At 40.0% G+C, this 12,087-nt stretch overlaps 24 non-coding genes across 24 annotated transcripts; all 24 read right to left on the reverse strand.

Annotated features, from left to right (window-relative positions):
• Nucleotides 1-181: 181 nt before the first annotated feature.
• TRNAA-CGC (transfer RNA alanine (anticodon CGC)) lies at nucleotides 182-253 on the reverse strand. Its single transcript has one exon. It is a non-coding gene; the product is annotated as a tRNA-Ala (tRNA).
• Nucleotides 254-701: 448 nt separating this feature from the next.
• On the reverse strand, nucleotides 702-773 carry TRNAA-UGC (transfer RNA alanine (anticodon UGC)). Its single transcript has one exon. It is a non-coding gene; the product is annotated as a tRNA-Ala (tRNA).
• Nucleotides 774-1,221: 448 nt separating this feature from the next.
• On the reverse strand, nucleotides 1,222-1,293 carry TRNAA-CGC (transfer RNA alanine (anticodon CGC)). Its single transcript has one exon. It is a non-coding gene; the product is annotated as a tRNA-Ala (tRNA).
• Nucleotides 1,294-1,741: 448 nt separating this feature from the next.
• On the reverse strand, nucleotides 1,742-1,813 carry TRNAA-UGC (transfer RNA alanine (anticodon UGC)). The gene has a single exon. It is a non-coding gene; the product is annotated as a tRNA-Ala (tRNA).
• A 320-nt stretch (nucleotides 1,814-2,133) lies between these two features.
• TRNAA-UGC (transfer RNA alanine (anticodon UGC)) lies at nucleotides 2,134-2,205 on the reverse strand. Its single transcript has one exon. It is a non-coding gene; the product is annotated as a tRNA-Ala (tRNA).
• Nucleotides 2,206-2,708: 503 nt separating this feature from the next.
• TRNAA-CGC (transfer RNA alanine (anticodon CGC)) lies at nucleotides 2,709-2,780 on the reverse strand. Its single transcript has one exon. It is a non-coding gene; the product is annotated as a tRNA-Ala (tRNA).
• Nucleotides 2,781-2,984: 204 nt separating this feature from the next.
• On the reverse strand, nucleotides 2,985-3,056 carry TRNAA-UGC (transfer RNA alanine (anticodon UGC)). The gene has a single exon. It is a non-coding gene; the product is annotated as a tRNA-Ala (tRNA).
• Nucleotides 3,057-3,376: 320 nt separating this feature from the next.
• Nucleotides 3,377-3,448, reverse strand: TRNAA-UGC (transfer RNA alanine (anticodon UGC)). Its single transcript has one exon. It is a non-coding gene; the product is annotated as a tRNA-Ala (tRNA).
• A 503-nt stretch (nucleotides 3,449-3,951) lies between these two features.
• Nucleotides 3,952-4,023, reverse strand: TRNAA-CGC (transfer RNA alanine (anticodon CGC)). The gene has a single exon. It is a non-coding gene; the product is annotated as a tRNA-Ala (tRNA).
• Nucleotides 4,024-4,227: 204 nt separating this feature from the next.
• On the reverse strand, nucleotides 4,228-4,299 carry TRNAA-CGC (transfer RNA alanine (anticodon CGC)). The gene has a single exon. It is a non-coding gene; the product is annotated as a tRNA-Ala (tRNA).
• A 448-nt stretch (nucleotides 4,300-4,747) lies between these two features.
• On the reverse strand, nucleotides 4,748-4,819 carry TRNAA-UGC (transfer RNA alanine (anticodon UGC)). The gene has a single exon. It is a non-coding gene; the product is annotated as a tRNA-Ala (tRNA).
• Nucleotides 4,820-5,267: 448 nt separating this feature from the next.
• Nucleotides 5,268-5,339, reverse strand: TRNAA-UGC (transfer RNA alanine (anticodon UGC)). The gene has a single exon. It is a non-coding gene; the product is annotated as a tRNA-Ala (tRNA).
• A 448-nt stretch (nucleotides 5,340-5,787) lies between these two features.
• Nucleotides 5,788-5,859, reverse strand: TRNAA-UGC (transfer RNA alanine (anticodon UGC)). Its single transcript has one exon. It is a non-coding gene; the product is annotated as a tRNA-Ala (tRNA).
• A 503-nt stretch (nucleotides 5,860-6,362) lies between these two features.
• Nucleotides 6,363-6,431, reverse strand: TRNAA-CGC (transfer RNA alanine (anticodon CGC)). The gene has a single exon. It is a non-coding gene; the product is annotated as a tRNA-Ala (tRNA).
• Nucleotides 6,432-6,882: 451 nt separating this feature from the next.
• TRNAA-UGC (transfer RNA alanine (anticodon UGC)) lies at nucleotides 6,883-6,954 on the reverse strand. The gene has a single exon. It is a non-coding gene; the product is annotated as a tRNA-Ala (tRNA).
• Nucleotides 6,955-7,402: 448 nt separating this feature from the next.
• On the reverse strand, nucleotides 7,403-7,474 carry TRNAA-UGC (transfer RNA alanine (anticodon UGC)). Its single transcript has one exon. It is a non-coding gene; the product is annotated as a tRNA-Ala (tRNA).
• A 503-nt stretch (nucleotides 7,475-7,977) lies between these two features.
• Nucleotides 7,978-8,046, reverse strand: TRNAA-CGC (transfer RNA alanine (anticodon CGC)). The gene has a single exon. It is a non-coding gene; the product is annotated as a tRNA-Ala (tRNA).
• A 451-nt stretch (nucleotides 8,047-8,497) lies between these two features.
• TRNAA-UGC (transfer RNA alanine (anticodon UGC)) lies at nucleotides 8,498-8,569 on the reverse strand. Its single transcript has one exon. It is a non-coding gene; the product is annotated as a tRNA-Ala (tRNA).
• A 448-nt stretch (nucleotides 8,570-9,017) lies between these two features.
• On the reverse strand, nucleotides 9,018-9,089 carry TRNAA-UGC (transfer RNA alanine (anticodon UGC)). Its single transcript has one exon. It is a non-coding gene; the product is annotated as a tRNA-Ala (tRNA).
• A 448-nt stretch (nucleotides 9,090-9,537) lies between these two features.
• TRNAA-UGC (transfer RNA alanine (anticodon UGC)) lies at nucleotides 9,538-9,609 on the reverse strand. Its single transcript has one exon. It is a non-coding gene; the product is annotated as a tRNA-Ala (tRNA).
• A 448-nt stretch (nucleotides 9,610-10,057) lies between these two features.
• TRNAA-UGC (transfer RNA alanine (anticodon UGC)) lies at nucleotides 10,058-10,129 on the reverse strand. The gene has a single exon. It is a non-coding gene; the product is annotated as a tRNA-Ala (tRNA).
• A 448-nt stretch (nucleotides 10,130-10,577) lies between these two features.
• On the reverse strand, nucleotides 10,578-10,649 carry TRNAA-UGC (transfer RNA alanine (anticodon UGC)). The gene has a single exon. It is a non-coding gene; the product is annotated as a tRNA-Ala (tRNA).
• Nucleotides 10,650-11,097: 448 nt separating this feature from the next.
• On the reverse strand, nucleotides 11,098-11,169 carry TRNAA-CGC (transfer RNA alanine (anticodon CGC)). Its single transcript has one exon. It is a non-coding gene; the product is annotated as a tRNA-Ala (tRNA).
• A 448-nt stretch (nucleotides 11,170-11,617) lies between these two features.
• On the reverse strand, nucleotides 11,618-11,689 carry TRNAA-UGC (transfer RNA alanine (anticodon UGC)). Its single transcript has one exon. It is a non-coding gene; the product is annotated as a tRNA-Ala (tRNA).
• Between the last annotated feature and the right edge of the window lie 398 nt (nucleotides 11,690-12,087).

The raw sequence follows: 12,087 nt of genomic DNA on the forward strand, positions 1-12,087 counted from the left end.
AAGTGTTCAAAGTAGAGGACATTTTTATATTTAGTTTGATCAGCAGTATCATACCTTGGTAGAAAGACGCACAGGATGTATGCTATGACTGCCTACTGAGCATTGCAGAGTAAGGATTTTCAAGGCGTCTCTTTTGGAGAGGATGCATACAGTTAAGCAAGAATCTTGATTTTGCAAAAGATGGAGATGCCGGGGATTGAACCCGGGGCCTCATACATGCGAAGCATGCGCTCTACCACTGAGCTACATCCCCTGCGTTGAAAACGTTTCGTGAGCAACTGTAGATTTTCAGTGTACTCAGGATCTGCGGCTTTCCAGGGTTCTAATGGTGTCTCTTAGAGTATGGAGCAATGATAATCATTATAACTTGCTAGAGGTTCAAAGACACCAGAGTGTCCACATCTGATAAGGATGCAAGTTAATGCCCATTCCACACTTTAGATTGCTGTAAGTCTTAACACGAGGCTGGTTTAGTATCAGAATCTCCTATCTTATATAATGAATGGCATTGATATTGATCAAGTGTTCAAAGTAAAGGACATTTTTATATTTAGTTTGATTAGCAGTATCATACCTTGGTAGAAAGACGCACAGGATGTATGCTATGACTGCCTACTGAGCATTGCAGAATAAGGCTTTTCAAGGCGTCTCTTTTGGAGAGGATGCATACAGTTAAGCAAGAATCTTGATTTTGCAAAAGATGGAGATGCCGGGGATTGAACCCGGGGCCTCATACATGCAAAGCATGCGCTCTACCACTGAGCTACATCCCCTGCGTTGAAAATGTTTTGTGAGCAACTGTAGATTTTCAGTGTACTCAGGATCTGCAACTTTCCAGGGTTCTAATGGTGTCTCTTAGAGTATGGAGCAATGATAATCATTATAACTTGCTAGAGGTTCAAAGACACCAGAGTGTCCGCATCTGATAACGATGCAAGTTAATGCCCATTCCACACTTTAGATTGCTGTAAGTCTTAACACGAGGCTGGTTTAGTATCAGAATCTCCTATCTTATATAATGAATGGCATTGATATTGATCAAGTGTTCAAAGTAGAGGACATTTTTATATTTAGTTTGATCAGCAGTATCATACCTTGGTAGAAAGACGCACAGGATGTATGCTATGACTGCCTACTGAGCATTGCAGAGTAAGGATTTTCAAGGCGTCTCTTTTGGAGAGGATGCATACAGTTAAGCAAGAATCTTGATTTTGCAAAAGATGGAGATGCCGGGGATTGAACCCGGGGCCTCACACATGCGAAGCATGCGCTCTACCACTGAGCTACATCCCCTGCGTTGAAAACGTTTCGTGAGCAACTGTAGATTTTCAGTGTACTCTGGATCTGCAACTTTCCAGGGTTCTAATGGTGTCTCTTAGAGTATGGAGCAATGATAATCATTATAACTTGCTAGAGGTTCAAAGACACCTGAGTGTCCACATCTGATAAGGATGCAAGTTAATGCCCATTCCACACTTTAGATTGCTGTAAGTCTTAACACGAGGCTGGTTTAGTATCAGAATCTCCTATTTTATATAATGAATGGCATTGATATTGATCAAGTGTTCAAAGTAGAGGACATTTTTATATTTAGTTTGATCAGCAGTATCATACCTTGGTAGAAAGACGCACAGGATGTATGCTATGACTGCCTACTGAGCATTGCAGAATAAGGCTTTTCAAGGCGTCTCTTTTGGAGAGGATGCATACAGTTAAGCAAGAATCTTGATTTTGCAAAAGATGGAGTTGCCGGGGATTAAACCCGGGGCCTCATACATGCAAAGCATGCGCTCTACCACTGAGCTACATCCCCTGCGTTGAAAACGTTTCGTGAGCAACTGTAGATTTTCAGTGTACTCAGGATCTGCAACTTTCCAGGGTTCTAATGGTGTCTCTTAGAGTATGGAGCAATGATAATCATTATAACTTGCTAGAGGTTCAAAGACACCAGAGTGTCCACATCTGATAAGGATGCAAGTTATTTAGTTTGATCAGCAGTATCATACCTTGGTAGAAAGACGCACAGGATGTATGCTATGACTGCCTACTGAGCATTGCAGAATAAGGCTTTTCAAGGCTTCTCTTTTGGAGAGGATGCATACAGTTAAGCAAGAATCTTGATTTTGCAAAAGATGGAGACGCCGGGGATTGAACCCGGGGCCTCATACATGCAAAGCATGCGCTCTACCACTGAGCTACATCCCCTACATTGAAAAAGCTTCTTGAGCAAAACATTATGGGGGAAATATACTAAGATGTGAGTTGTGTTTCACATTGAATGTTGCTATGGGCAACCTATCAGAAACTACTTCTCATTTTTTTAACACCTACTAGAAGAAAATAGATAGTATTTGCCTGGTTGTCCATAGCAACATCAATTGTGAAATACAACTCACATCTTAGTAAATTTCCCTCTATATGTTTTATATCAAATTCCAAACCCATCCTCCTGTCTGCCCAATGTATTTAAAGATATCTTTTGTTCTTAAGAAATTAGTTTTGTTAAATTATACGATTGTAATTAAACTTTGCTCATTAATTTAAAATGCAATCATTCATATTTTTCATTCTTAAATTACTTTTGTTAACTTATTCAATTGTAATTAAACTTTGTTCATCAATTTAGAGTGCAATCATTCATTTGTTGGTCTTTTGCTCTTTTGGAGAGGATACATACAGTTAAGCAAGAATCTTGACTTTGCGTAAGGTGGAGACGCCGGGGATTGAACCCGGGGCCTCATACATGCGAAGCATGCGCTCTACCACTGAGCTACATCCCCTCATTGAAAGAGTTTCTTGAGCAAAGTGTTCAAAGTAGAGGACATTTTTATATTTAGTTTGATCAGCAGTATCATACCTTGGTAGAAAGACGCACAGGATGTATGCTATGACTGCCTACTGAGCATTGCAGAGTAAGGATTTTCAAGGCGTCTCTTTTGGAGAGGATGCATACAGTTAAGCAAGAATCTTGATTTTGCAAAAGATGGAGTTGCCGGGGATTAAACCCGGGGCCTCATACATGCAAAGCATGCGCTCTACCACTGAGCTACATCCCCTGCGTTGAAAACGTTTCGTGAGCAACTGTAGATTTTCAGTGTACTCAGGATCTGCAACTTTCCAGGGTTCTAATGGTGTCTCTTAGAGTATGGAGCAATGATAATCATTATAACTTGCTAGAGGTTCAAAGACACCAGAGTGTCCACATCTGATAAGGATGCAAGTTATTTAGTTTGATCAGCAGTATCATACCTTGGTAGAAAGACGCACAGGATGTATGCTATGACTGCCTACTGAGCATTGCAGAATAAGGCTTTTCAAGGCTTCTCTTTTGGAGAGGATGCATACAGTTAAGCAAGAATCTTGATTTTGCAAAAGATGGAGACGCCGGGGATTGAACCCGGGGCCTCATACATGCAAAGCATGCGCTCTACCACTGAGCTACATCCCCTACATTGAAAAAGCTTCTTGAGCAAAACATTATGGGGGAAATATACTAAGATGTGAGTTGTGTTTCACATTGAATGTTGCTATGGGCAACCTATCAGAAACTACTTCTCATTTTTTTAACACCTACTAGAAGAAAATAGATAGTATTTGCCTGGTTGTCCATAGCAACATCAATTGTGAAATACAACTCACATCTTAGTAAATTTCCCTCTATATGTTTTATATCAAATTCCAAACCCATCCTCCTGTCTGCCCAATGTATTTAAAGATATCTTTTGTTCTTAAGAAATTAGTTTTGTTAAATTATACGATTGTAATTAAACTTTGCTCATTAATTTAAAATGCAATCATTCATATTTTTCATTCTTAAATTACTTTTGTTAACTTATTCAATTGTAATTAAACTTTGTTCATCAATTTAGAGTGCAATCATTCATTTGTTGGTCTTTTGCTCTTTTGGAGAGGATACATACAGTTAAGCAAGAATCTTGACTTTGCGTAAGGTGGAGACGCCGGGGATTGAACCCGGGGCCTCATACATGCGAAGCATGCGCTCTACCACTGAGCTACATCCCCTCATTGAAAGAGTTTCTTGAGCAAAGTGTTCAAAGTAGAGGACATTTTTATATTTAGTTTGATCAGCAGTATCATACCTTGGTAGAAAGACGCACAGGATGTATGCTATGACTGCCTACTGAGCATTGCAGAGTAAGGATTTTCAAGGCGTCTCTTTTGGAGAGGATGCATACAGTTAAGCAAGAATCTTGATTTTGCAAAAGATGGAGATGCCGGGGATTGAACCCGGGGCCTCATACATGCGAAGCATGCGCTCTACCACTGAGCTACATCCCCTGCGTTGAAAACGTTTCGTGAGCAACTGTAGATTTTCAGTGTACTCAGGATCTGCGGCTTTCCAGGGTTCTAATGGTGTCTCTTAGAGTATGGAGCAATGATAATCATTATAACTTGCTAGAGGTTCAAAGACACCAGAGTGTCCACATCTGATAAGGATGCAAGTTAATGCCCATTCCACACTTTAGATTGCTGTAAGTCTTAACACGAGGCTGGTTTAGTATCAGAATCTCCTATCTTATATAATGAATGGCATTGATATTGATCAAGTGTTCAAAGTAAAGGACATTTTTATATTTAGTTTGATCAGCAGTATCATACCTTGGTAGAAAGACGCACAGGATGTATGCTATGACTGCCTACTGAGCATTGCAGAATAAGGCTTTTCAAGGCGTCTTTTTTGGAGAGGATGCATACAGTTAAGCAAGAATCTTGATTTTGCAAAAGATGGAGATGCCGGGGATTGAACCCGGGGCCTCATACATGCAAAGCATGCGCTCTACCACTGAGCTACATCCCCTGCGTTGAAAACGTTTCGTGAGCAACTGTAGATTTTCAGTGTACTTAGGATCTGCGGCTTTCCAGGGTTCTAATGGTGTCTCTTAGAGTATGGAGCAATGATAATCATTATAACTTGCTAGAGGTTCAAAGACACCAGAGTGTCCACATCTGATAAGGATGCAAGTTAATGCCCATTCCACACTTTAGATTGCTGTAAGTCTTAACACGAGGCTGGTTTAGTATCAGAATCTCCTATTTTATATAATGAATGGCATTGATATTGATCAAGTGTTCAAAGTAGAGGACATTTTTATATTTAGTTTGATCAGCAGTATCATACCTTGGTAGAAAGACGCACAGGATGTATGCTATGACTGCCTACTGAGCATTGCAGAATAAGGTTTTTCAAGGCGTCTTTTTTGGAGAGGATGCATACAGTTAAGCAAGAATCTTGATTTTGCAAAAGATGGAGATGCCGGGGATTGAACCCGGGGCCTCATACATGCAAAGCATGCGCTCTACCACTGAGCTACAACCCCTGCGTTGAAAATGTTTCGTGAGCAACTGTAGATTTTCAGTGTACTCAGGATCTGCGACTTTCCAGGGTTCTAATGGTGTCTCTTAGAGTATGGAGCAATAATAATCATTATGTCTTGCTAGAGGTTCAAAGACACCAGAGTGTCCACATCTGATAAGGATGAAAGTTAATGCCCATTCCACACTTTAGATTGCTGTAAGTCTTAACACGAGGCTGGTTTAGTATCAGAATCTCCTATCTTATATAATGAATGGCATTGATATTGATCAAGTGTTCAAAGTAGAGGACATTTTTATATTTAGTTTGATCAGCAGTATCATACCTTGGTAGAAAGACGATCAGGATGTATGCTATGACTGCCTACTGAGCATTGCAGAATAAGGCTTTTCAAGGCGTCTCTTTTGGAGAGGATGCATACAGTTAAGCAAGAATCTTGATTTTGCAAAAGATGGAGACGCCGGGGATTAAACCCGGGGCCTCATACATGCAAAGCATGCGCTCTACCACTGAGCTACATCCCCTACATTGAAAAAGTTTCTTGAGCAAAACATTATGGGGGAAATATACTAAGATGTGAGTTGTGTTTCACATTGAATGTTGCTATGGGCAACCTATCAGAAACTACTTCTCATTTTTTTAACACCTACTAGAAGAAAATAGATAGTATTTGCCTGGTTGTCCATAGCAACATCAATTGTGAAATACAACTCACATCTTAGTAAATTTCCCTCTATATGTTTTATATCAAATTCCAAACCCATCCTCCTGTCTGCCCAATGTATTTAAAGATATCTTTTGTTCTTAAGAAATTAGTTTTGTTAAATTATACGATTGTAATTAAACTTTGCTCATTAATTTAAAGTGCAATCATTCATATTTTTCATTCTTAAATTACTTTTGTTAACTTATTCAATTGTAATTAAACTTTGTTCATCAATTTAGAGTGCAATCATTCATTTGTTGGTCTTTTGCTCTTTTGGAGAGGATACATACAGTTAAGCAAGAATCTTGACTTTGCTTAAGGTGGAGACGCCGGGGATTGAACCCGGGGCCTCATACATGCGAAGCATGCGCTCTACCACTGAGCTACAACCTCTGCGTTGAAAATGTTGCGTGAGCAACTGTAGATTTTCAGTGTACTCAGGATCTGCGACTTTCCAGGGTTCTAATGGTGTCTCTTAGAGTATGGAGCAATGATAATCATTATAACTTGCTAGAGGTTCAAAGACACCAGAGTGCCCACATCTGATAAGGATGCAAGTTAATGCCCATTCCACACTTTAGATTGCTGTAAGTCTTAACACGAGGCTGGTTTAGTATCAGAATCTCCTATCTTATATAATGAATGGCATTGATATTGATCAAGTGTTCAAAGTATAGGACATTTTTATATTTAGTTTGATCAGCAGTATCATACCTTGGTAGAAAGACGCACAGGATGTATGCTATGACTGCCTACTGAGCATTGCAGAATAAGGCTTTTCAAGGCGTCTCTTTTGGAGAGGATGCATACAGTTAAGCAAGAATCTTGATTTTGCAAAAGATGGAGATGCCGGGGATTGAACCCGGGGCCTCATACATGCAAAGCATGCGCTCTACCACTGAGCTACAACCCCTGCGTTGAAAATGTTTCGTGAGCAACTGTAGATTTTCAGTGTACTCAGGATCTGCGACTTTCCAGGGTTCTAATGGTGTCTCTTAGAGTATGGAGCAATGATAATCATTATGTCTTGCTAGAGGTTCAAAGACACCAGAGTGTCCACATCTGATAAGGATGAAAGTTAATGCCCATTCCACACTTTAGATTGCTGTAAGTCTTAACACGAGGCTGGTTTAGTATCAGAATCTCCTATCTTATATAATGAATGGCATTGATATTGATCAAGTGTTCAAAGTAGAGGACATTTTTATATTTAGTTTGATCAGCAGTATCATACCTTGGTAGAAAGACGATCAGGATGTATGCTATGACTGCCTACTGAGCATTGCAGAATAAGGCTTTTCAAGGCGTCTCTTTTGGAGAGGATGCATACAGTTAAGCAAGAATCTTGATTTTGCAAAAGATGGAGACGCCGGGGATTAAACCCGGGGCCTCATACATGCAAAGCATGCGCTCTACCACTGAGCTACATCCCCTACATTGAAAAAGTTTCTTCAGCAAAACATTATGGGGGAAATATACTAAGATGTGAGTTGTGTTTCACATTGAATGTTGCTATGGGCAACCTATCAGAAACTACTTCTCATTTTTTTAACACCTACTAGAAGAAAATAGATAGTATTTGCCTGGTTGTCCATAGCAACATCAATTGTGAAATACAACTCACATCTTAGTAAATTTCCCTCTATATGTTTTATATCAAATTCCAAACCCATCCTCCTGTCTGCCCAATGTATTTAAAGATATCTTTTGTTCTTAAGAAATTAGTTTTGTTAAATTATACGATTGTAATTAAACTTTGCTCATTAATTTAAAGTGCAATCATTCATATTTTTCATTCTTAAATTACTTTTGTTAACTTATTCAATTGTAATTAAACTTTGTTCATCAATTTAGAGTGCAATCATTCATTTGTTGGTCTTTTGCTCTTTTGGAGAGGATACATACAGTTAAGCAAGAATCTTGACTTTGCTTAAGGTGGAGACGCCGGGGATTGAACCCGGGGCCTCATACATGCGAAGCATGCGCTCTACCACTGAGCTACAACCTCTGCGTTGAAAATGTTTCGTGAGCAACTGTAGATTTTCAGTGTACTCAGGATCTGCGACTTTCCAGGGTTCTAATGGTGTCTCTTAGAGTATGGAGCAATGATAATCATTATAACTTGCTAGAGGTTCAAAGACACCAGAGTGCCCACATCTGATAAGGATGCAAGTTAATGCCCATTCCACACTTTAGATTGCTGTAAGTCTTAACACGAGGCTGGTTTAGTATCAGAATCTCCTATCTTATATAATGAATGGCATTGATATTGATCAAGTGTTCAAAGTATAGGACATTTTTATATTTAGTTTGATCAGCAGTATCATACCTTGGTAGAAAGACACACAGGATGTATGCTATGACTGCCTACTGAGCATTGCAGAATAAGGCTTTTCAAGGCGTCTCTTTTGAAAAGGATGCATACAGTTAAGCAAGAATCTTGATTTTGCAAAAGATGGAGATGCCGGGGATTGAACCCGGGGCCTCATACATGCAAAGCATGCGCTCTACCACTGAGCTACATCCCCTGCGTTGAAAACGTTTCGTGAGCAACTGTAGATTTTCAGTGTACTCAGGATCTGCAACTATCCAGGGTTCTAATGGTGTCTCTTAGAGTATGGAGCAATGATAATCATTATATCTTGCTAGAGGTTCAAAGACACCAGAGTGTCCACATCTGATAAGGATGCAAGTTAATGCCCATTCCACACTTTAGATTGCTGTAAGTCTTAACACGAGGCTGGTTTAGTATCAGAATCTCCTATCTTATATAATGCATGACATTGATATTGATCAAGTGTTCAAAGTAGAGGACATTTTTATATTTAGTTTGATCAGCAGTATCATACCTTGGTAGAAAGACGCACAGGATGTATGCTATGACTGCCTACTGAGCATTGCAGAATAAGGCTTTTCAAGGCGTCTTTTTTGGAGAGGATGCATACAGTTAAGCAAGAATCTTGATTTTGCAAAAGATAGAGATGCCGGGGATTGAACCCGGGGCCTCATACATGCAAAGCATGCGCTCTACCACTGAGCTACATCCCCTGCGTCGAAAATGTTTTGTGAGCAACTGTAGATTTTCAGTGTACTTAGGATCTGCGGCTTTCCAGGGTTCTAATGGTGTCTCTTAGAGTATGGAGCAATGATAATCATTATAACTTGCTAGAGGTTCAAAGACACCAGAGTGTCCACATCTGATAAGGATGCAAGTTAATGCCCATTCCACACTTTAGATTGCTGTAAGTCTTAACACGAGGCTGGTTTAGTATCAGAATCTCCTATTTTATATAATGAATGGCATTGATATTGATCAAGTGTTCAAAGTAGAGGACATTTTTATATTTAGTTTGATCAGCAGTATCATACCTTGGTAGAAAGACGCACAGGATGTATGCTATGACTGCCTACTGAGCATTGCAGAATAAGGCTTTTCAAGGCGTCTCTTTTGGAGAGGATGCATACAGTTAAGCAAGAATCTTGATTTTGCAAAAGATGGAGATGCCGGGGATTGAACCCGGGGCCTCATACATGCAAAGCATGCGCTCTACCACTGAGCTACATCCCCTGCGTTGAAAACGTTTCGTGAGCAACTGTAGATTTTCAGTGTACTCAGGATCTGCGGCTTTCCAGGGTTCTAATGGTGTCTCTTAGAGTATGGAGCAATGATAATCATTATAACTTGCTAGAGGTTCAAAGACACCAGAGTGTCCACATCTGATAAGGATGCAAGTTAATGCCCATTCCACACTTTAGATTGCTGTAAGTCTTAACACGAGGCTGGTTTAGTATCAGAATCTCCTATCTTATATAATGCATGACATTGATATTGATCAAGTGTTCAAAGTAGAGGACATTTTTATATTTAGTTTGATCAGCAGTATCATACCTTGGTAGAAAGACGCACAGGATGTATGCTATGACTGCCTACTGAGCATTGCAGAGTAAGGCTTTTCAAGGCGTCTTTTTTGGAGAGGATGCATACAGTTAAGCAAGAATCTTGATTTTGCAAAAGATGGAGATGCCGGGGATTGAACCCGGGGCCTCATACATGCAAAGCATGCGCTCTACCACTGAGCTACATCCCCTGCGTTGAAAACGTTTCGTGAGCAACTGTAGATTTTCAGTGTACTCAGGATCTGCGGCTTTCCAGGGTTCTAATGGTGTCTCTTAGAGTATGGAGCAATGATAATCATTATAACTTGCTAGAGGTTCAAAGACACCAGAGTGTCCACATCTGATAAGGATGCAAGTTAATGCCCATTCCACACTTTAGATTGCTGTAAGTCTTAACACGAGGCTGGTTTAGTATCAGAATCTCCTATCTTATATAATGAATGGCATTGATATTGATCAAGTGTTCAAAGTAGAGGACATTTTTATATTTAGTTTGATCAGCAGTATCATACCTTGGTAGAAAGACGCACAGGATGTATGCTATGACTGCCTACTGAGCATTGCAGAATAAGGCTTTTCAAGGCGTCTCTTTTGGAGAGGATGCATACAGTTAAGCAAGAATCTTGATTTTGCAAAAGATGGAGATGCCGGGGATTGAACCCGGGGCCTCATACATGCAAAGCATGCGCTCTACCACTGAGCTACATCCCCTGCGTTGAAAATGTTTCGTGAGCAACTGTAGATTTTCAGTGTACTCAGGATCTGCAACTTTCCAGGGTTCTAATGGTGTCTCTTAGAGTATGGAGCAATGATAATCATTATAACTTGCTAGAGGTTCAAAGACACCAGAGTGTCCACATCTGATAAGGATGCAAGTTAATGCCCATTCCACACTTTAGATTGCTGTAAGTCTTAACACGAGGCTGGTTTAGTATCAGAATCTCCTATCTTATATAATGAATGGCATTGATATTGATCAAGTGTTCAAAGTAGAGGACATTTTTATATTTAGTTTGATCAGCAGTATCATACCTTGGTAGAAAGACGCACAGGATGTATGCTATGACTGCCTACTGAGCATTGCAGAATAAGGCTTTTCAAGGCGTCTCTTTTGGAGAGGATGCATACAGTTAAGCAAGAATCTTGATTTTGCAAAAGATGGAGATGGCGGGGATTGAACCCGGGGCCTCATACATGCGAAGCATGCGCTCTACCACTGAGCTACATCCCCTGCGTTGAAAATGTTTCGTGAGCAACTGTAGATTTTCAGTGTACTCAGGATCTGCGGCTTTCCAGGGTTCTAATGGTGTCTCTTAGAGTATGGAGCAATGATAATCATTATAACTTGCTAGAGGTTCAAAGACACCAGAGTGTCCACATCTGATAAGGATGCAAGTTAATGCCCATTCCACACTTTAGATTGCTGTAAGTCTTAACACGAGGCTGGTTTAGTATCAGAATCTCCTATCTTATATAATGAATGGCATTGATATTGATCAAGTGTTCAAAGTAGAGGACATTTTTATATTTAGTTTGATCAGCAGTATCATACCTTGGTAGAAAGACGCACAGGATGTATGCTATGACTGCCTACTGAGCATTGCAGAATAAGGCTTTTCAAGGCGTCTCTTTTGGAGAGGATGCATACAGTTAAGCAAGAATCTTGATTTTGCAAAAGATGGAGATGCCGGGGATTGAACCCGGGGCCTCATACATGCAAAGCATGCGCTCTACCACTGAGCTACATCCCCTGCGTTGAAAATGTTTCGTGAGCAACTGTAGATTTTCAGTGTACTCAGGATCTGCAACTTTCCAGGGTTCTAATGGTGTCTCTTAGAGTATGGAGCAATGATAATCATTATAACTTGCTAGAGGTTCAAAGACACCAGAGTGTCCACATCTGATAAGGATGCAAGTTAATGCCCATTCCACACTTTAGATTGCTGTAAGTCTTAACACGAGGCTGGTTTAGTATCAGAATCTCCTATCTTATATAATGAATGGCATTGATATTGATCAAGTGTTCAAAGTAGAGGACATTTTTATATTTAGTTTGATCAGCAGTATCATACCTTGGTAGAAAGACGCACAGGATGTATGCTATGACTGCCTACTGAGCATTGCAGAATAAGGCTTTTCAAGGCGTCTC

Source organism: Crinia signifera, chromosome 3 (assembly GCF_055691185.1).
Source record: "Crinia signifera chromosome 3, ASM5569118v1, whole genome shotgun sequence".
In the NCBI taxonomy this organism is placed as follows: Eukaryota; Metazoa; Chordata; class Amphibia; order Anura; family Myobatrachidae; genus Crinia; species Crinia signifera.